Genomic DNA, 22406 nt, shown 5'->3' on the forward strand with positions numbered 1-22406 from the left:
TCAAATCATGCCCACCCACCAATGTACAACCATGAGACTTAAATTGCTCTCCCAACCGTGCATTGGCAAGAGGAAGCAGGCTTTGACTGTAAACTGCTGGATCGGATGTGACGTTGTCATTGTGACGACAAGTGATTGACAAGTGGGTAGCTCCACCCCTGGCAAATTTGACCCACAATGCTAGATCTGAATAAGTATCTGGTCCATGGAGCCAAAAAGCTTCCCCCACCCCTGGTTTAAACCACATTTTGATCTGGGTTTGTTTTCACCAACCATTGTTTAATCTAAGGGTGGTCAATATGGTGCCTTCTAAATGTTGCAGAACTACAACTTCCATAATCCCTGACTATTGTCCATGCTGTCTAGGTTTGATGGGGGGGGGGTTGAAGTCCAGCAGCATCTGGAGGGGCCCACATGGACTGTCCCTGGTTTTAACTAACCACAGTTTACACAGCTTGGACGTCACAAGGAAGAAGCTTCTCATCTCCTCAAGCGTACCAAAGAGGAGGGAAGGAAAAGGAGGAGCACTGGAACACACAGCTTGCAACACCTTGTGTTTTAAGGCAATGGCCTAGCTCAGGGTAGAGCATCTGTTTTGCATGCAGAAGGTCCCAGGTTCAATGTCTGGCATCTCCCAGTAGGGCTGGAAGGGTCCCTCTGCCTGAAGCCCAGGAGAGAGGCTGCCCTTTGCTCTCATGGCCTGACGGAATGGCTGTGGTAGATGACAGTTGAGGGTTGGGCTTGATGTTGCAGGTTTTAAGCTAGAATACGAACCCGGGCCATTGGCCCATCTAGTCCAGCATCCTCTTCTCTCATTGATCAACCAGATGTCTTGAGGTGAGCTCAACAGCATTCTCCCTGCTTCCAATTCCCAGAAACTGGTGTGCAGCAGAGGCATACAGCATCTGTAAAAAAAAAGAAAGGAAAAAAGGTACAGGACCCCTGGACAGTTAAGTCCAGTCAAAGGCAACTATGGGGTTGTGGCGCTCATCTCGCTTCAGGCCGAGGGAGCAGGCATTTGTCCACAGACAGCTTTCCTGGTCATGTGGCCAGCATGACTAAACCGCTTCTGGCACAACGGGTCACCGTGATGGAAGCCAGAGTGCATGGAAACGCCATTTGCCTTCCCGCCGCAGTGGTACCTATTTATCTACTCGCACTGGCATGTTTTCGAACTGCTAGGTTGGCAGAAGCTGGGACAAAGCAACGGGAGCTCACCCCATCATGGGGATTCGAACTGCCGACTTTCTGATCGGCAAGCCCAAGAGGCTCAGTGGTTTAGACCACAGCGCCACCCGCTAATATCCCTTGTCAGCCTTATCCTCTGTGAACTAGTCCCACCCCAAGCCATTCAAGTTGGTGGCCATCTCTGTCTCTTGTGGGAGAAAATCCCATAGCGTAATGATGTACCGTCTGAAAGAGCACTTCCTTTTTATCTGCCCCAAGTCTTCCAACATTCAACTTCACCAGTCTGGAGGGAGGCCTGCCGTGGTGGAGGCTTTTGAATGCAAACATTTGGCTGTAAGCCCAGACAGCATCTTGCGTGCGCCGGGGACTCTCTTCTTCGTTGCGGCCGCCAGTGTGGGAACGTAATGGATCTGACGTTTGGCTTCCCCTTCTGTGACTGCTGGGAAGTCTGGGGTTGCCTTTGCTAAGTCAGCTTCCCTTGTCGGAAGGAGCATCTGAGGTTTGTGGGCTTTGGTAGAAGAAGAAGAGATCTGCTTGCAAATGTGTTTTACCTTGGAACAGTGGTTCTCGAAGGGTGTAGCGCACCACATTGGTGTGGCAGGAGAGGATGGCAAGCATGGCAGGAAGACTTAAGGACAATCAATATGGTTTGTGTTCTTATGTAGCTACATTGGTTTCTACTTTCGGATGTCCCATGATCATATTATAAAGTAGTTGTGTTTTATATTATAAATCAGGCACTGCTAGGAGTTGTCCCCGTCCCCCATCCCCCGCAATATATTTCATATCAATTAAAAATTTTGTGTGGTGCGAGCAAATTTTTTTCCTGAAAGTGTGGCTCAGAGGAAAAAAGTTTGAGAAAGTAACTTAATCTCGAAAAGCAACCTGGCGGTTCCCTCACTGCGAGAAGTGAGGTTACAGGGAACCAGGCAGAGGGCCTTCTCGGTAGTGGCACCCACCCTGTGGAATGCCCTCCCATCAGATGTCAAGGCAATAAGCAGCTATATGACTTTTAGAAGACATCTGAAGGCAGCCCTGTTTAGGGAAGTTTTTAATGTTTGATGTTTTATCGTGTTTTTAATATTTTACTGGGAGCCGCCTAGAGTGGCTGGAGAACTCCAACCATATGGGTGGTGTATAAATAAATAAATAATTTACTACTACTACTTATTATTATTATTATTTATTACATAGTCCTTTGCATGCGATCCTGGGACAATGTTCAGTTCCCCTCAAACCAGGGGTGGAGAAGCTTCAGGCCTTGAGGTCAGATGGGCCGTCCAGACCTCTGTCTCTCAGGACTCCCTCCAGCCTATGCCCCCCACTGACCCCAATTTGATGCCTTTGTGAGTGTCCTTGCCTGGCTGGAATGTGCCCTTGAATCCTGATCTTGCCTCTTGCTTGCCCAAATGCTTGGTAAAAAGGTAAAGGGGCCCCTGACCATCAGGTCCAGTCGTGTCCGACTCTGGGGTTGCGGCGCTCATCTCGCTCTATAGGCCGAGGGAGCCGGCGTTTGTCCGCAGACAGCTTCTGGGTCATGTGGCCAGCATGACAAAGCTGCCTCTGGCGAACCAGAGCAGCGCACAGAAACGCAATTTACCTTCCCACCAGAGCGGTCCCTATTTATCTACTTGCACTTTGATGTGCTTTCGAACTGCTAGGTGGGCAGGAGCTGGGACCGAGCAACGGGAGCTCACCCCGTTGTCGGGATTCAAACTGCCAACCTTCTGATCAGCAAGCCCTAGACTCTGTGGTTTAACCCACAGCGCCACCTGGGTCCCTCCAAATGCTGGGTAGAGAGGGCTTATTGTAGAAAGGCAACATTTGCATCAATTGCCCCGCCCATCTCTGTCTCTGGCCCAGCCCATCTCTGGCATGCTGCCTCTTGAAGGTTGCTCAGATGGGAATATGGCCCTTGATCTGAAGAAGTTCCTGTCTTGCCTTGAAGCAACCATGATAGTGGAGACTGGTCTATCAGGGCAGGCGGGGCTTTCCCCCAGCAACCCTAGTCTGCCTTCAGCATGCCCCCACTTGCCAGCCTGTGAAGGGGCTGGGCCCAGCTGTCAGCTTCCTCCACCTCAGCCTCAGCGTTGCCCTTGTAGAACTCGGCAAGGAGGAGGATGGGGTCAGAAGAAAGAAATGGGTTTGTTGCACAAGACCTCCCTGTCCACCTGAACTTGTGCTGGCAAACGTGATTGAATCCCATCTGAAAATAGTGACAGCCTGGAAACATCTTAAGAAGTTTTATTTACAATGGAGCTTGACAATTTTGGCATCCTTCTGTCTCAAGAGACAATGGAGCGTGCTTCCAGGGGTGAAGCCAAACCGGTGTCAGTAGCACCAAAGTGACCTCCCTGGGACACAAGCCTGGGCAGTGTGCATGGAGGTCCTAGGAGGGCTGCCCACATGACAAGACCCTGTTGGCCAGGCTGATGTGGTCCAAAGGAAAGCAGAGCAATACCTTTGGCATCAGATTGGCTGCAGGAGTTGCTGGAAGGAGGCGTACAAGATGTCTTAGGGACTTCAGATTTGTGTAGGGCTTGCTCCTTAGCCCTTTCTTCTCCCAAAGATGTCCTGCAAGGAAGCAGAGGTTTGGGAATCAGAGTTTTCCTTCTCCTAGATGGGCTACCACCCCAGGTTGACGGGTCCCATCTGCCTTTCACTTCATTCTACAGCACATGCAAAACCACCTTCTTCACTGTTGGACCCACTTGCTCAATCCGCCAGAGCCTATGTTTGCATGCAGGTGAAACTTGAAATATGTGTGTTAGGGTGATGACTTTTTTACCTCATTTCCCTGTATCACAATTTGATGAGCTTTCATTAAAGATTAGATAAAATCTTACTTTCAAAGAGATTTGATTTAAAAAAACTCACGCACAAAATTATTTTTAAAAAATTATTTATCAGTATTTTTTTCCATTTTTGAAGTCACTGTAAGCAAATATAAAATTGAACCCAAGCTTTAGAGTCACATATATACAACATTATATAGGGTCATCAAACACACAAGGAAGCTTTTCTTAGCTGCAGTAACAGTATAGGCGCCGCTAGAGGACGATGTTTTGCTACCTCTCCTGTAGGTTCTTTTCCCAGCATGCCTGGCAGGGTCTGCAGGCTGAGTTTTGAGGTCCCAAAAAGGAGCTTTTACCTTGCGCAGGTGTGACATTTGTATACCCTATGTTGCTAAGAACACTCCCCATTGTGGAATGTGGTGTTGTGTCCAAATTTGATATGAAATATATATAGAATTGTTAATACAATTTTATGAAATGGTAAAATGGCATACAAAAAAATTAAAAATGATTTGTGCGTGACCTTTTTTAATATTTCAATGGAATATATCTCATTTTAGTCATTAATAGGCAAAACGTCATCCATTTGTGCTACAGGAAATAATTTTTGAGGGGGAAAATGAAAAAGTCATCACCCTAATGTGTGTATCTGTATGCATTTTTGTGTATCTCAAATGTCTTTTGGGGATAGACTGTCAAGTGTTTGCAAATGCCAAAGCAATGCAGTTGCAGCTCAACTGACAGCTGTACCTTAGCAGACAGAGTCTTGGGAGAGAAAGGTCTTCGCTCATCTCTGAGGCTCCAAAGCCCAAATGTGCTGGGATGCTTGAAGGAGGATCCTAGAGGGAGAAAAGGAATAAGCGCCAAGGCTACCCCAGGGGTGAGCGAGAAGCAACCTCGATCTGGGGACCATGCTGGAAAGAGAAGTTTGGAAGCCTTGCAGAGTTCCCTGGACAGCTGTCAAAAAAACCCTCTCTTCCGCTTCACTGACCCTCCCGGCAACCCCAGACTTGTGCTTCTGGAGGATAGACAGAGCAACAGTCACAGCATTCCCAATGGTTGAGAGTTGACTTGGGGCCAAATGACACAGGGTAGTTTGACCCAGACATTTTATAATATTCTAAAAATCCAGCTGGAGAGGCTACAAACTAAAGTGAAAAACAAGCACTGGGCTGGGTTGTTCCTTTCACATTGCTTTTTGCTAAGAATTGGCCTTCAGTGCTTCCCCCCCCCTATCTTCACAGGGGTGGGTGGGGAAATAATAAAACAGTTGCAATGAAAATGCATGCAACTGAGGGTTTGTTGCAGAGGTGGACAGCTGTCATGTGTGCTCCATATCCTGCCTTTTTTGGGCTAGATGACCTCCAGCGCCATTTATGATTCTATGGGTTTGTATCCAGCTACGTTAGAAATTGAGTAAGGTTGGAATAAAGCTTTCAATTTTGGTTCCTCTCATTTTCTCATCTTTCCAATCTTAAGCTTAGCCCATCCCATTTCCACATCACTCTGCAATACTCTCTCTCTCTCTGTGTATGTTTTTTTAAAGTTCTCATGAAAATTCATCAGCATTTTAATGTGCAATTCTCTGAATAGTCACATCGTCATGTGCAATTTTGTCCAATACACATATTTTTGCAAAGCAATTCCACCCAATATAATGCACCTTGGTATGTTGTTTTCAGTAACAAATGCATTTATATGCACCATTTAGCCTAGCTTTTTGTACACATAACTTGGACCAAGGAACTGCTTTGCAAAATTCAGAGAAGTGCATTTCTTAAAATGGATTTCTGTCGGTTGATGTATTGTTTCAGAAAACACAAATGGGGTAGGTTTGCCTTTAACCGTGAACTGAATCAAATTCCTCCCCCATCCCATACTTAGAGTAGACTCCTTGAAGTAAATGGGCCTAAATTAGTCCTGTCTGTTATTTCTGCTGGGTCTATTCTGAGCGCCGGTTCCATCCCACCCCACCCCTTTAAGCTGCCAAAGCGGACCTGAGTGAAGCCTGCTCACTCTTGGTCCGCTCCTGTGGCCCCGCCCCTGGCACCACCACGGATTGGCTCATTTAAACAGGGGTTTTGGCGCCAGGAAGGCAGGCTGGCTAGGGCAACCCAGTGTGTCTCCAAGAAGATTTGGGGTTCCGGCGCTGGGCCACAAATTGCGCCCGCCTCAGATTATTCTGAGTACACTGAGCACTCACTTTTTATGAATTTTGTAGGGGCTGCCGAATTCCCCCTTGCACAACTCATTTGGCTCATACTCCTCTGACAATGGTTGGCTTCAGTGACTGGGGGCTTTGTTTGGTTTTTCCTTTTAATAGAATAAGCCCTGCTGCTTCCATTCTTCCAAAAGCCCCCAAATTAATGGATGTATTAGGCTCATTGATTCTGGTGTGAGGAGCCGGTTCCCGCTAGCTAAGTAACAGAGTGATTAAACGCTTCGATGCCCTGCTATTGATCCCAAAGTTATGACTTTTTTCATCCAAGTGAGCCGTTTTCGTTTTGAAAGTGGCGTATTAAAGCCAAATAATGTCTGCACGCTGTCCAAACCTTACGAAACGGAGTGTTATTTACACTGTATAAGCCATTTTTAAAGCATTAGGAGCGTTCACTGCCCATTGGGCGTGTTGGATGCAATGGCAACAAGTAATTTTCCTACCCTTAAAGCCAGTTATTGAGCCCTCCAGACATTATTCTGCGCTGTTCTTTCACCAACAGTGCAACTCTGCATTTGTCTACTCAGACGTAAGCCTCATTGAGTTCAATGGCAATGGCAATTTCCCCCAAGGAAGTGTTTATAGGATCCCTACCTGAGAATCTTTGTGGTTATGAAGTGTTGGGTCACAGAGATCTGCATTCAAATCCCCAGTGGGTTGGGAAAGTCCTATACAACACACCATTCTATGGGATTAGAATTGCAGATATATTCTGAGCACAATAACCTTTTTAAGTGATTGAGTGAACACTGTCCATAAAAGTTGTGTGGGTTTTTTTTACACATATTATTTTTCTGTTCTGTCAGTTGCTGGTTTTCTAGAGAGTGCCCATTTCTGCAGTGGTGTTAAACCTTTGTGTTGCTGAACTTCTCTCTAAAACAACATCTAGGTGACCCTTGACTTTAAATCTATGCTTGCTCTAGAATGCCTTTACATTTGGGATAGGGAATCTGGTTCCTTGCAGATGCTGCAGAACTAAAAACCTCATCACTCCTAGCTATTGCTTATCCAAGCTCAGGATGATGGAAGTTGGAGCCCAAAAGAACTTGAAATAGAGCAATTGTAAGTGCTGGATGAAATAACTATAGACTTGCAGCCATTAAGCAATGAATATTTTATTGGGTTTATTGCTGTGTTATCCTTTCTATCCTCCAAGGAACTCAATATAGCATTCATGCCCCACTCATTTTTATCCTCACAAACAACCCTGTGAGGTAGTTTAGGCTTAGACTTATTGACTGGGCCAAAGTCACCCAGCGAGACCACATTTGCACTATAATTTTTAAGCTCTATAATATGACTTCAGACCAGGCATCCCCAAACTTCGGCCCTCCAGATGTTTTGGACTACAGTTCCCATCTTCCCCGACTACTGGTCCTGTCAGCTAGGAAGCATGGGAGTTGTAGGCCAAAACATCTGGAGGGCTGCAGTTTGGGGATGCCTGCTTTAGACAGTCATGGCTTACCCCCCCCCAAATAACCCTGGTAACTGTAGTGTGTTAAGGTTGTTGAGAGTTGTTTCCCACATGGACCCCTGCTACAATTCTCAGAGTGGTTTAACAGTCAAGCCCTCTTCTCAGGGCACTCCGGGAATTGTAGCTGTAGGAGTTCTCCTTGCAACTCTTAGCATCATTGACAAACTAAACGTCCCTGGATTCTTTGGGGGAATCCATAACTGTTGAAAGTGGCATTATAGTGTTTCATAGATGGGGCCTGAGTTTCAGGGTTGAGTTGGACTGAGGCCTCCTTGCCCTATCTGACATTCAAACCCCTATACCACACTGTCTGTTGCCTAACAACACTGTGGCCTTGTGCATTTTTCATGCAGCATTTAATACAGCAAGACCTGGTGTTTCCTTGTGCAAAGTACAGATCTGAATCTCCAGATCCCATCAAGTCCTCTATCAGATGATGGAAGCGCAATCTGCATTAGGAGAAGAATCAGATACGTTACCATTAAAGTTCTCCCAACAGGATAAAATAACACTTTTGTTTCATCACCTTAACTTTTAATCCTCAAAGCACTCTGATTCTCGGAAACAACCTTTCTTCATGCCCACTGATAACTGCTGTTATGAGAGGTGGGTTTGAGCATTAGCTTAGATGACTTTAGAAAAGGGAATTAGACTAATCCCTGGTGTAGGAGATTGGTCTATCCATGATACTAATGGCAAACTCATTCCCGAGTTGGCTCCGGATGGGAGATTCCATTCACATTTAAAGGCAAGCCTTACTGAAGATATTAATATCACACAGTTTGAAGCGACTGGAAGCATAAGAACTGACTCCTTTTGGAAGAAAACATTGTCCAGAACCATAAAAACATTATTCAAAGTTTTCTTGAAGAACTCTTCAAAAAACAAAACCAAAACCCATAACAAAAGACATAAAATGATACATCCAAAACATCCATACAATGTTTTGCGCTGTCCAGCACAGGCTCAGCATTTTAGAAATAAAAGATAACTCCAGAAATCAAAACGGTATCTCTCCCCCCATTCCAGCCTGCCTTAGCCTGCCTAAGGCTTTGCGGTGATTAGAGATCCATTAACAACCTTTTTCTCTCTGTGGCCTTCAGAGAAGACTAAAGCCACCACCCTTTCAAGATGGCGATTTGCAACTCAATACTTTTGTCACCTGACCTAAAGTTACTATGAGGCCAATAGGAGGTCAGAGAAAGTGGGCACAGAGAAAGTGCCAGGCAGGAGCCACCCGCTGACTGGTTGCAAGTACATACAGTGGTACCTCTACTTACGAATAACTCTACTTACGAATGTTTCTACTTACAAATGGAGCTCCGTCCGCCATCTTGGATGCGGTTTCGATAGGATTTTTTCTACTTACGAATTTTTAGATCGGGTTGCTTCTACTTACGATTTTTTTTCTCCCAATGCATTCCTATGGGATTCGACTTACAATTTTTTCCGACTTACAAATGTGTGTTCGGAACGCATTACATTCGTAAGTAGAGGTACCACTGTAATAAAAATTAAAACTACAGGTCTGTGTAAGCTTTTCTTTGAGGGCAGGTGTTCGAAAACAGTGCAGTGAAGGTGCCTGCCGCATATCATAAAATATAAATCCCCTTCACACGCCCTGCAAATTCCGCTGATGTCACTGCTGCAAAGACTCTTTTTTTTTTAGGAAGGTCGTGGACTGCAGTCTTTCTTCCTCGCGCTGAGGTTCCAATAAGTATACAAAAACCAGAAAGTGTGTGCACCATAAATAATCTCGCCTCTACTCCGAGGCCATATATTTCTGTTGACATACCACAGTGTCGTCGCTCTAGACCGTTTTATTTTTGTCTCAAGCAGACGAAGCGACGAGCAAGGAAAACCACAAGAGCACCGTTTGTGTAGCGGAGGCTTCTCCCAGTCTGAGCTATAGAACCTTGAACACTGGGCAGAAGAAGGCAATTGAAACCTTAAATTTATTTGGAGTACCTTCCCTATTTGGGGCCGTTTAATGTATGGGGTGAGGCAAGGTGGCGCTGGTGGTTGAGACCCAGGTGGCGCTGTGGTTAAACCACTGAGCCTAGGGCTTGCTGATCATAAGGTCGGCGGTTCAAATCCCTGTGACGGGGTGAGCTCCCATTGCTTGGTCCCAGCTCCTGCCAACCTAGCAGTTCGAAAGCACGTCAAAATGCAAGTAGATAAATAGGAACCGCTACAGCGGGAAGGTAAATGGCATTTCCATGTGCTGCTCTGGTTTGCCAGAAGCGGCTTTGTCATGCTGGCCACATGACCTGGAAGCTATACGCCGGCTCCCTTGGCCAATAATGCGAGATGAGCGCGCAACCCCAGAGTCGGTCATGACTGGATCTAATGGTCAGGGGTCCCTTTACCTTTAATGTATGGGGTGAGGCAAGGCCTGGATGGGGGTGTGTGGAAAGATGACAACCATGGAGGAAGGCTGTGGTGCTCATGTTCCAGGCTTCCTGAAGGTATATGAATGGCAACTTTGAGAAGACCTTTGATCTGATCCAACAACTAATATTCTTAACCATAGGACTAGAGGCCATAGAGGGGCATAGATGGTCCCCATGCATAACAGGTTTTCGTTTGTTTAGGTGTTTTGAGACCAGAAGTGAAAAGGATTCTCCCATTTGCCTAGGGTCACACCCATGCCCTACATTTGAAGCTTCCATATATGACTTCATCAGTCCTAATGGCTCCCCCCCAAAAAAACCATCCTGGGAACTGTAGTTTGTGAAGGGTGCTGGGAATTGCTGGCCCGTGAGCTCAGCCCCTTCGCAAACTTACAGTTCCCAGGATGCTTTCGGGAAAGCCATGAGTGTTGAAGTGCTACAAGAGTGCTTCAGACGCATAGTGTGGATGTTGCCAGGTGGCCTTCGGAGGACAGGGAACTGCGACTTGGGAAAAATCACAGTTTGTTCTTCAGAGAGTTGAGGTGCTTTCAAAAAAGGCTACTTGTTTTGCCAGAGGACAAAATAAATCTTTGCCACAGTCAGTGGTGCTTTTGTTGTCCTACTTTCAACTCCTTTAAAAAAATTCCAGAGGGGCTGCCGTTTTTAGTCTCCAGCAGCAAAAGCCATCAAAGTGTCTTTGATATATTAGAACATAAACTTTATTTATTATGCCACAAGCCCATAAAAAGCTGGTGCCGTAAGCTTGTTAGTCTTTAAGGTGCCACGAGGCTCTTGGGCACTGTTCCAGTTCTGTAGCTCAGGGGTAGAACATTTGCTTTGTGTGTGTACTGTAACAAACTACAATTCCCAGGATTTGGGGGGGGGGGCAGGAGCGGAGAAGCTTGTGGCTATTTAAAGCGATATGATGCAGTTCTAAATGTACTGTGCAGCGCCGGATTTACGTACAAACTAAACAAGCTATAGCTTAGGGCCCCATTCTCATGGGGGCCCCCAAAAAAATCAAAGGGAAAAAAACAATAGATGTACATTTCCCAAATATAAGATATAAAATAAAATAAAATAAAACCTACATACAGCAACAGTGTTTTGTATTGTGTAGGCTCCTATGATGTAAGTAATGGGCCCCTCCTGCTAGTTTGCTCCCTAAAATATCACTGGTTTGCTCATTTCTATATATAGGGTGCCTGCATTCTTCATTGGGACGCGGGTGGTGCTGTGGGTTAAACCACAGAGCCTAGGGCTTACCGGTCAGAAGGTCGGCGGATCGAATCCCCGTGATGAGGTGAGCTCCCGTTGCTCGGTCCCAACTCCTGCCAACCTAGCAGTTCAAAAGCACGTCAAAGTGCAAGTAGATAAATAGGTAACCGCTACAGCAGGAAGGTAAACGGTGTTTCCGTGCGCTGCTCTGGTTCGCCAGAAGCGGCTTAGTCATGCTGGCCACATGACCCAGAAGCTGTACGCCGGCTCCCTCAGCCAATAACGCGAGATGAGCACCGCAACCCCAGAGTCAGGTGTCCCTTTACCTTTACATTCTACATGGACTGGTTACATGGCAAGATGTGCAAATGGGTTTAGATCCCTATTAGGTCCATCAATTACCATATAGCATATACTCAACACAAAGAAACAGCGACAATTTGTTGTTGACAAAGGACAGCTGGACATATAAAGGGCCCTATTACCTTCAGTATGTTAGGGCCACATTAAACCTAAATCCGGCCCTGACCGTGCTGGTGGGGCCCAATCTGAGCGAACCCTGACCCAAAGTGCTAGGAGGAGGTCAAGGTGGGGCTGAAGATTCCAGGCACCCAACACACTTATTGCCTTGCTATGGGCACAAAACATGCAAAAGAATCCACTTTCTTTGCTGCAGTTTCAGTCTTCCTTTTTAATCATTTTCATTAGTTTTTGCATATATTTTCCAAACAAAACTTCCCATCCCATCCCATCATATCACATCATCTTCATTTTGGCTATTATAGCCTGAGACTTCTGTCAATCCCATCTAGTGATTTTCAAATTTGTTATCTGATCTTGCATTTTATTATTATGATTAATGCTTTTAAACTTCGCCTCCTAATCATTTCCTTCCTAAATCATTTTACAATAATTTATATAGTCCTCCTTACAAAACTTCTTGTAAACCTACAAGCGATGTTACATTAATGCAATTGTCTTTCAAATAAATCATATATTTCTTCCAACCATTAAGGAAGTCCTGGTCTTTCTGGTTCCAAATTCTCCCAGTCAACGTTGCCAGTTCTGCATACTCCATCAGTTTTATTTGCCACTCCTCCTTTGTTGGTAATTCTTCCTGTTTCCATCGCTGGGCTAATAAGTACTCTCGCTGCTGTAGTTGCGTATAAAAACAAGTTTTTATCCTGTCTATTAATTTCTGTACCTACAATGCCAAGCAAAAATGCTTCTGGTTTTTTCACAAATGTATATTTCAACATTTTCTTCATCTCATTATATATCATTTCCCAGAAGCGTTTTACTTTCTTACAAACCCACCACCATAGCTGCCAAGTTATCCCTTTTTTACAGGGATTTTCCCTTATGCTGAATAGGCTTCCTCGCGAGAAAAGGGAAAACTTGGCAGCTATGCCCACCACATATGGTAAAAGTTACCTTCTTTTTCTTTACATTTCAAACATTTATTGCTTACTTTATACATTTCGGCTAAGTTTACTGGTGTTATGTACCATCTATACATCATTTTCATTGTAGAATCATAGAATCATAGAGTTGGAAGAGACCACAAGGGCCATCCAGTCCAACCCCCTGCCAAGCAGGAAACACCATCAAAGCATTCTTGACATATGCCTGTCAAGCCTCTGCTTAAAGTCCTCCAAAGAAGGAGACTCCACCACACTCCTTGGTAGCAAATTCCACTGCCGAACAGCTCTTACTGTCTGGAAGTTCTTCCTAATGTTTAGGTGGAATCTTCTTTCTTGTAGTTTGAATCCATTGCTCCGTGTCCGCTTCTCTGGAGCAGCAGAAAACAACCTTTCTCCCTCCTCTATATGACATCCTTTTATATATTTGAACATGGCTATCATATCACCCCTTAACCTTCTCTTCTCCAGGCTAAACATACCCAGCTCCCTAAGCCGTTCCTCATAAGGCATCGTTTCCAGGCCTTTGACCATTTTGGTTGCCCTCCTCTGGACACGTTCCAGCTTGTCAGTATCCTTCTTGAACTGTGGTGCCCAGAACTGGACACAGTACTCCAGGTGAGGTCTGACCAGAGCAGAATACAGTGGTACTATTACTTCCCTTTAGCCAAAGTCTTTAGCCCAATGTATCATTGCTGACTTAATCTCTTCATCTTTCACATGCCATTCCAATAGCACGCAGTTTCAGTCTTCCATCCCGCGGACGGACAGAACAGTAATACTATTGTTAACAAAGTGGTGGGTGCAGGCCTGGAAATGGTGCAGCTGGGTACATGGCGGCTGTTGGCATTCAGGGTCTTGAGGGCTGTGTGTTGGGTGTGCGGCCCAACAAGAACTTTGGCATTTACGGTTTCCCATTGTGTCTGTATGATCTAGCATACAGACCCTTGTTTCATTCCTTGGCTGTGCAAAGCTGGGCCAGGCCTCGGCGGTTCTGTCCGCCCTTTGTTCTAAAGGACAACAACAACAAACAAGAAGGGAGCTTGTGGGAATACTAAGCAGCTAGTGTAGGATGAAGGAGCATTTTTAGTGCCGCTAGAGGCCTTGCCCCGAGTCGTGTCTGCTTTCAGAAAAGCAAACCTCCGACGTGTTGCGCCAAGAACCCTCCGTTCCCGCTAATGCTGAACTCAGCTGCTCCTGTGCCAACAGGATTGGAACCATACCAGGGCCAGTGGGAAGCGAGAGGAAGGGGTCAGCTTTCTTGGGTGGATCTTGAGACAGGCAGAAGTTTAGAAAGCAGAAACGCCCAATTGGGCATCACCCAGCCAGCCTAATAAGGGCAGAGCATGCACAGATGTCTTCCAGAGCCTCTGAATGTTGAGTTTCAGTTGGGAAAGCAAAATGGGGAAGGGGAGAGGGGACCTGTGTGCTTGATCCCATAGCGGTTTGTAAAATCCTGGCTGGTTGAAGCCATGTACAGGAGCAAAGAAGAGGGAGGGATCTCATCTCCCCCACCCCCAATCAATCATTGGTCATTCTGGGTGGGGGCTGATGGGAGTTGTAGTCCAAAACATCTGATGTCACACATTAGGCAGATCCGTAATGTGCATTTAGAGCACAGGCCCTCCATCAAAGAAAACTAGGAATTGTAGTTTTACCCTCGCAGAGCTATAATTCCCAGCCCCCTCAACAAACTGCAGTTCCAGGAATTCTTTGTGTGGGGGCGGGTCATGTGCTTGAAATGTGCATTGGACAGTGTAAACCCAGCAGTTGCTTGGCGTGTGTTTCTGAATGTCAGCATTCACACATTAGAGCGGTCACTGTTGATTCCCACATTGTACAAAGGGGTACAATTCAAGGTGTGTGTATGTGTGCATCTGCACCTGTATTTTCTTTCAAAGAGCACATTTCTATATTGCACCATTCAGAAAAGAGCAAAATCCAAATAAATAATAATAATAATAATAATAATTTATTTATACCCCGCCCATCTGGCTGGGTTTCCCCAGCCACTCTGGGCGGCTTCCAACAGAAATATTAAAATACAATAATTTATTAAACATTAAAAGCCTCCCTAAACAGGGCTGCCTTCAGATGTCCTCTAAAAGTCTGGTAGTTATGTTTCTTTTTGACATCTGGTGGGAGGGTGTTCCACAGGGCGGGTGCCACTACCAAGAAGGCCCTCTGCCTGGTTCCCTGTAACTTGCCTTCTCGCAGTGAGGGAACCGCCAGAAGTGTCCAGGCAGAGCGATGGAGGTGGAGACGCTCCTTCAGGTATACTGGACCGAGGCCGTTTAGGGCTTTAAAGCTCAGCACCAACACTTTGAATTGTGCTCGGAAACGTACTGGGAGCCAATGCAGGTCTTTCAAGACCGGTGTTATGTGGTCTCGGCGGCTGCTCCCAGTCACCAGTCTAGCTGCTGCATTCTGGATTAATTGTAGTTTCCGGGTCACCTTCAAAGGTAGCCCCACGTAGAGCGCATTGCAGTAGTCCAAGCGAGAGATAACTAGAGCATGCACCACTCTGGCGAGACAGTCTGCAGACAGGGAGGGTCTCAGCCTGCATACCAGATGGAGCTGATAGACAGCTGCCCTGGATACAGAATTAACTATAGGATAACTATATTCCGATCTGCACAACAGGCCAGAAATTTTGCACTCAGTCAGTTTGCATTGAAAATTGCAAATTCCTCCACCATCCCTGCACACTGTATATGTTTTGTGGACGAGGAGAAACAGTGCTGTTCAGGCTGACATTTTTGTCAGGCTGCCTGCTGTGCATTCTTGTTCCAGCACTGAACAGTGCTGTTTTTTTTGTTTTTTAAAAATTTATAGGTGTATATGTATGCTGGTCTATGACCGTAATAAAGATTTGGAGGTGTATATCTTTATGACATAATCTTAGCCTCTGCGATGTGTCCCATTTGGACGGGAAAAGCTGGGTAGAAATGGAGGCAATAAATATAACTTATATACACACCAGGGGATGAGATCGCTGACGGAAATAAAATGTATACATGGGCAGCAGCCGTTCATGGACTATATCAGGCATCCCCAAACTGCGGCCCTCCAGATGTTTTGGCCTACAACTCCCATGATCCCTAGCTAACAGGACCAGTGGCCAGGGATGATGGGAATTGTAGCCCAAAACATCTGGAGGGCCGAAGTTTGGGGATGCCTGGACTATATCCTTCAGCGTTTGGTTTAAATACCTTCCTCTTTTTCGTTTTTCTTGTTTAATGTTAAGTTTTATCGGGGGAAGTGGAGCTGAAAAAATCGGCGCACTCGGGATTGGCACCCAGGGCCGAAATTACCCTTCTGGGCAATGCAGAAGTAAAATTGCATCGCTGGGGAGGGGAGGGCACCTCCTTCCCAGGCAGCAGGGGAGCTTGCCACAAAACAGACTCACGGCTCCTCGATCAATTACATCATCCTGCCTTGCAGGGGGAATGAATGACTCATCCAGAGAGGCTGCTGAGTTTCTCCTCCCTGGGCACCAAGGAGCTGGCTCTAATGCCCAGCGCACACTTCCCAGAGGGAGGCCTTTGTTATTTTACCGTCAAAGAGCAATGTGTGTTTCAATGCAAAATGCATTTCCTCAGCTAATAGCTGCAGCCTCTGTCTGTGGCTCAGGTTAGCAACTCGAGTAATATGGTGCAGTGGAAGGGATCAGAGGAGCCATTGCCATCAAGAACCTTGTGCCCTCCAGATGTTTCCTCCCCCCTTTTCTTAATCACAGCTCCCATCCTCCCTGACCATTGGGCATTGTGGCTAGGGCTGATGGGAGTCTGAGTTAGAGGCAGGCAAATCTGCCAGTTTGGTTACAGGTAGGTAGCCGTGTTGGTCTGACATAGTGGAAACAAAAAATAAAAAAATAAAATTCCTTCCAGTAGCACCTTAGAGACCAACTAAGTTTGTCATAGGTATGAGCTTTCGTGTGCATGCACACTTCTTCAGATACCTGCATGCACACGAAAGCTCATAGCTATGACAAACTTAGTTGGTCTCTAAGGTGCTACTGGAAGGAATTTTTTTATTTTTTGTTTCGACTGCCAGTTTGGGTTTCTTGTGTTTTTCTAAATGTAAGTTCAGTTCTCCACATTTGTTTGCAATTAACACACACACACACACACACACACACACACACACACACACAACCAGTCCTCATGAAAATTCATCAGCATTTTAATGTGAATTTCCCCAAATATACACATTTTTGTGTGCAGTTTTGTTTTGCTTACTATACACATTTTTGCAGAGAGCTTTCCCCTAATAGAATGCATTTCACATGTTGATGTCACTTATTATATGCACTCCTATGCACACTTTACATCTTTATAGACATTACTTGGCTGGAGAATTAATTTTGAAGGGAATACCCATTAGGTGGATTCACCTTTAAATGCAAGCTGGATCTAGGTCAGGCATCCCCAAACTTCGGCCCTCCAGATGTTTTGGACTACAATTCCCATCATCCCTGACCACTGGTCCTGTTAGCTAGGCATCATGGGAGTTGAAGGCCAAAACATCTGGAGGGCCGCAGTTTGGGGATGCCTGATCTAGGTTCTTCCTCCATCCACATTGTAGTACAAAACATCAAGAGGGCATCAGATTGGGAAAGGCTGAACCAGACCTTATGTAGCACTTTCACCAACATGGGAATGGCCGTAGCTCAATGGGGTTGCGTCTTCCTGCATGCAGAATGTCCTGGGTGTGATCGTCAGCATCTCCCGGTACGGTTGGGAGAGACCCCTGCCCAAAACCCTGCTGCCAGTCAGGGTAGAGTAGACTGTACTAAGCTAGATGAATCACTGGTCTGACTCGGTATAAGGCAGTTTCCTAGGTTCCTATATAATTCATAACCATGAGGACTAGACTCTTACTTCCCCTTTAAGGAGAGTGCCATAAGCTCAGACTAAATGTGCTGCATTAAGTCCTAAGTATGTCCAGGTTTCCTGATCCACCAGCTTATGGGAGTGGTTTGGTGCAGGTATCTTCTTCTTCTTCTTCTTCTTCTTCTTCTTCTTCTTCTTCTTCTTCTTCTTCTTCTTCTTCTTCTTCTTCTTCTTCTCCTCCTCCTCCTCCTCCTCCTCCTCCTCCTCCTCCTCCTCCTCCTCCTCCTCCTCCTCCTCCTCCTCCTCCTCCTCCTTTGGCGATCCCTCGTAGCCAAGTAAGATTGCCTTCCATAAACATGGTTTTAACAGTGAGTCCATAAGTGGCTGTGGAGGCCAATTCTGGATCCACACGTCCTTCCACAGCAGGGACATTAGTTTTTGGGTGGAAGTTGATCACGGTGAGGGTTTGCCAAACGCGCCTTCCTCTTAGCACATTTCTCTCTTTTGTCCTGAGTTTGAGCATCTTCAAAGCCCATGACAAAGGCTCTTCTCCAATTGGAGCGCTCGCAAGCCAGTGTTTGCCAATTGTCAGTGTTTATATTACATTGTTTATATATATATTTGCCTTGAGAGAGTCTTTAAACCTCTTTTGTTGACCACCAGCATTACGAGGGTGCAGGGATATCGAACAAGGATGCTTTATTAAAGAAAGGTGTAGCAAGGAGATGGCTTGTCCACGCCCAAGCAAACATGCAGACATCTGAAGAACACAGGGCAGTCTCGAGCAGGTCGCACGCCCTGGCGCTGAGGGGAGGAGATCGCTTCGGCGCCCCCGCCCTCGCAGGGCGCAGCATGGCTTCCGTGCGGCTTCGCCGTGCAGCGCCCTACCTACCGGCCCAGCGCCCTGACGCCCCGCACCACCGGGACTCTACCTAGAGCCGGCCCTGGAAGAACAGATGGTATCTGAAGAAGTGTGCATCCACACGAAAGCTCATACCAATGACAAACTTAGTTGGTCTCTAAGGTGCTACTGGGGGGGGGAATTATTTTGTTTTGACTACGCCAGACCAACATGGCTACCTACCTGTATGCAGACATTATTTCTGCACTAGGCAGCATACGCCACTTTGTCAGAACTGCCCATCACTACACTTGGCCAGTTGAGGGCATAGGTGGCAAATACCCAAATCTTACAGGTAGCTCCCCTTTCTGGACTCACAGTCTAGCATCCCAAGGATAACATCACAACAAGCCAAAGCAAGTGAATATAAGCACATCTGAGCTCATTGCTGTTACAACAGCTGCCAGCCAGTTAATTGGGAGGTTATCTTGTTATCAAGATGACATCAGCAAAGCTTTTGGAACAGAACATCTTTGGTTCAACACAGCAGGTAGGAATGTCCTGCCTCCCCATGAGCCAGCTGAGATGAATCATCGCTTGACCATCTGTAGCCTCGGGTGCACAAATTATATGGTGGTCTCCTTTTGCTGGTGGGAGAGGAACTTAAGGAAGAGGGAGAAAGCAACCCAGGTGTTTGAGCTGGAGGCTGCCAAAGAGATAAAGTCAAGGGAATTAGGTCACCCTCTAAGGGCAGGCAAGGCTGTATACGTTTCAGCACTGCAGATGACAAAGCAGTTTCAGACAGGGCGCTGCAGATGCTAATGAGAGCCCTGGGAAAAAAATATAGGGCAGAGATCTGTACGGTATTCGCATTTCCCCACTCCTCTACCCCGCTGCTCACAGACAGTTTTCACCTTGAAATTGTTGGTGCATCAGATAGCATCTATCCCAGCAATTTCACCTGCAGAGGAAAACTATTTGCATTATTTAGCAAGCCGCTGGATGAAGGAGCCTGTCCACTTATCATCAAAAGAGTCCTTCTGGGTCATGCCGAGGCCCAACTGGTGCAGCATCCTGCTCTCCCAGTGGCCAACCCGATGCCCACGGTGCTCTCCTTAACCTCTCCTTAACTCTTGCACTGGAAGGAGTGATGCCCTCTCAGCCTCCTCCGGGTCAAAGCGATGCAATGGCTCTCCAGCATCCTTGAGCCCTTGCCTGCATCTCTCCTCCCCTGAGCCTTCCCAGCTTTCCGCACGCTGGTTTCTCTCTGTTTCTCTCTCCCTCCGAGTCCTTCCCCTCCCCCCTGGCTGCTTCAGACCCACTGCTGCTCCCTGTGCTTGGCGAGGTGGATGTTAGGATGATGGGGGCTGGCTCCCTGTAGGGAGTTACCCTTACAGCACCCCTATTTTCATTGGAGAAATGTTGGAGGGTATGGAGTTATCTGATCCTTGAGCCACCTGAAGGAAGTTTTTCAATGTTTAATGTTTTGTTATTTTGTTATATATGTTGGAAGTCACCAAGAGTGGCTATGACAACCCAGTCAGATAGCTGAGGCATAAATAGTAAAATTATTATTATTATTTATTTATTTATTTATTATTATTATTATTATTATTATTATTATTATTATTATTATGGAATAGGACACCCCTATTTTCATTGGAGAAATGTTGGAGGGTATGTGTATGTAATGGTCAGTGGATCTCCAATTTTAAATGTTTAGACTGTTTTTATTGCATATGCATATGGTTGCAACAGACGGCTTTGTTTTTGTTTTTAATGAGCAGTGGCACACCAATATTGCCAGAAATAAAAAAATAAATAAAAATCCAGCAGCACTTGAATACAGGAGGTGCTTGCTTCTTTTTGACAAGAGAAGAGAGGTCGTGAGCATTTTACCAAGATTTTGTCTGATAGTTTAGCGAGAAAGGCACTTTGGTTGCTGGCTGTATTTCACTGTATTGATTTCCAGCGCCTGGGAAGCAAAAGCTATCAATCCTTCCTTTCAAAATGTTCCGTTGGCTGTGATGCAAAGGGAAACAATTCCATAAGGCCTGGAAATTTGTTACAGATCTCTCCCCCCCCCCCAATTATTTTCTCCTTTAAGCCTTAAAAGGAGAGGTCTTCCACCAGCTCTTACTTGTACCAAGAGTTTCTTTTTTTTAATTGTGCAATTGGACACAAAATGTGCAGTTGGAAAGCTGATAATGTGCAGCTTGAAGAATGATGGCAAGGGGAATTAGACAAGCTAGGCGTAAGCGTTTATTAAGCCCTTAAATGGCAGGCAGTGCCAGAGACAGCAGGTACACAAATTAGATGAAGGTAGAATGCTCCCAATTTCTACAGTTAAATTACTCAAACCATGTTAAAACACCTTTTTGTGTGTGGCCAGAACCTCCTCTTTTTCACCTTTACGTATTGTTTTGTCACAGATTGAAAATCTTCTTAAAGTGTTCCCTGGGTGGTTTTTAATTTTTTGCAGCAGGGGTTGGGGGGGGGGGCATTCATAAATGAATCATCGCTGTAGTAGATAAGAGCTGCCAACTCCTATGGAAAAACCACCCTTGGAAAAGAGTGTGAGCAAGGAGCCCCAAATGCTTTGTGTTCATTCAGCTTCTTGCTTCCTCTAGTGTTCGGTGTGTGGTGGGGAATTTGCTTTTTCGGAACAAGAGCAAAAATGCACCTGACTCGCACCTGGCTCCATCCCTATGACATCATCTTGAAAGCCTTGCTAGTCTGCTTTCTAAACCTGTCAATGTGCTTCCCTCAGCTCCAATTGGATGAGATTTGGGAGCTGAAGCAGCGGGTTGCTTCCTTCTGAGAAGCAGAGCACCAAAGTTGTTGAAAGCCAAATATCGTGCATGGGTTTTAAAATGATTTGCACACCTTCCCCACCTTCTTTGGCCCCTTGTCTAGTTGTTTTGTATATGTGGAAAAGGGGTGAAGGTGTCCTCCTTTGCTTGCCCCTGTGCTAGTTTGAGTTTGTTGGTTGTTGTTGTTGTTGTATAGTCGTTTAGTCGTGTCCAACTCTTCATGACCCCATGGACCATAGCATGCCAGGCACTCCTGTCTTCCACTGCTTCCCGCAGTTTGGTCAAACTCATGTTGGTAGCTTCAAGAACACTGTCCAACCATCTCATCCTCTGTCGTCCCCTTCTCCTTGTGCCCTCAATCTTTCCCAGCACCAGGGTCTTTTCCAGGAAGTCTACTCTTCTCATGAGGTGGCCAAAGTACTGTGTTTCTCCAAAAATAAGACACCGTCTTATATTTATTTTTCCTTTAAAAAACCCCACAGTGGCTTATTTTCAGGGAATGTCTTACTTTTTATTACGCGTCCAGCCTCGCCTCTTCCTTGGGGCCCTCCAGAACTGCACCTATCACTATGTCTTATTTTCTGGGTATGGCTTATATTGCGCAAATGCTTAGAAATCCTGCTATGGCTTATTTTATGGGTATGTCTTATTTTAGGAGAATCAGGGTATTGGAGCTTCAGCTTCAGGATCTGTCCTTCCAGTTTGTTGGTTAGCTTTTCTAATGGGGTGGTTTCCCATACATTTTGGTCCCATATTCACTCCTTTTTTTGTTACACAAAAGAAAATATTTTATTATTATTATTATTATTATTTTAAGGATCACCCTTCCCCATCAAAAGAAGTGGTTTTGTTTTAGGACAATACCGCGACAAAGTACATAGCGGCATCTAGCAAATGCATTTTTGCACCTATTACTTGGAGAACTGTGCCACAAAATTGGGAGGAGGGTGAATGTTTGTTTTAAAAAATGTGAACTGAATTGAATGTCTCCTCCGCCCACCAATCCGTATTAATGATGGCTTTCTTTGGGAGTCTGAGAAGAAAAATGATTCTTTCTTCTTCTTTTAATGAAATGTCTCCTCCTGAATGAACATTCCCCAGCATTTGAGATCTATCACTCAAGCACTCTGAGGGACACAGGTGGCGCTGTGGGTTAAACCACTGAGCCTAGGGCTTGCTGATCAGAAGGTCAGCGGTTCGAATCTCTGTC

The 22406-nt window shown here is 45.7% G+C and overlaps 1 protein-coding gene across 1 annotated transcript in view; it reads left to right on the forward strand.

The window, feature by feature from the left end:
* ADAP1 (ArfGAP with dual PH domains 1) overlaps positions 1-22406 on the forward strand; it is a 73008-nt gene that overhangs the window by 25355 nt on the left and 25247 nt on the right. The window lies entirely within an intron of this gene.

This window comes from Zootoca vivipara, chromosome 14 (genome assembly GCF_963506605.1).
Source record: "Zootoca vivipara chromosome 14, rZooViv1.1, whole genome shotgun sequence".
Taxonomy (NCBI): domain Eukaryota; kingdom Metazoa; phylum Chordata; class Lepidosauria; order Squamata; family Lacertidae; genus Zootoca; species Zootoca vivipara.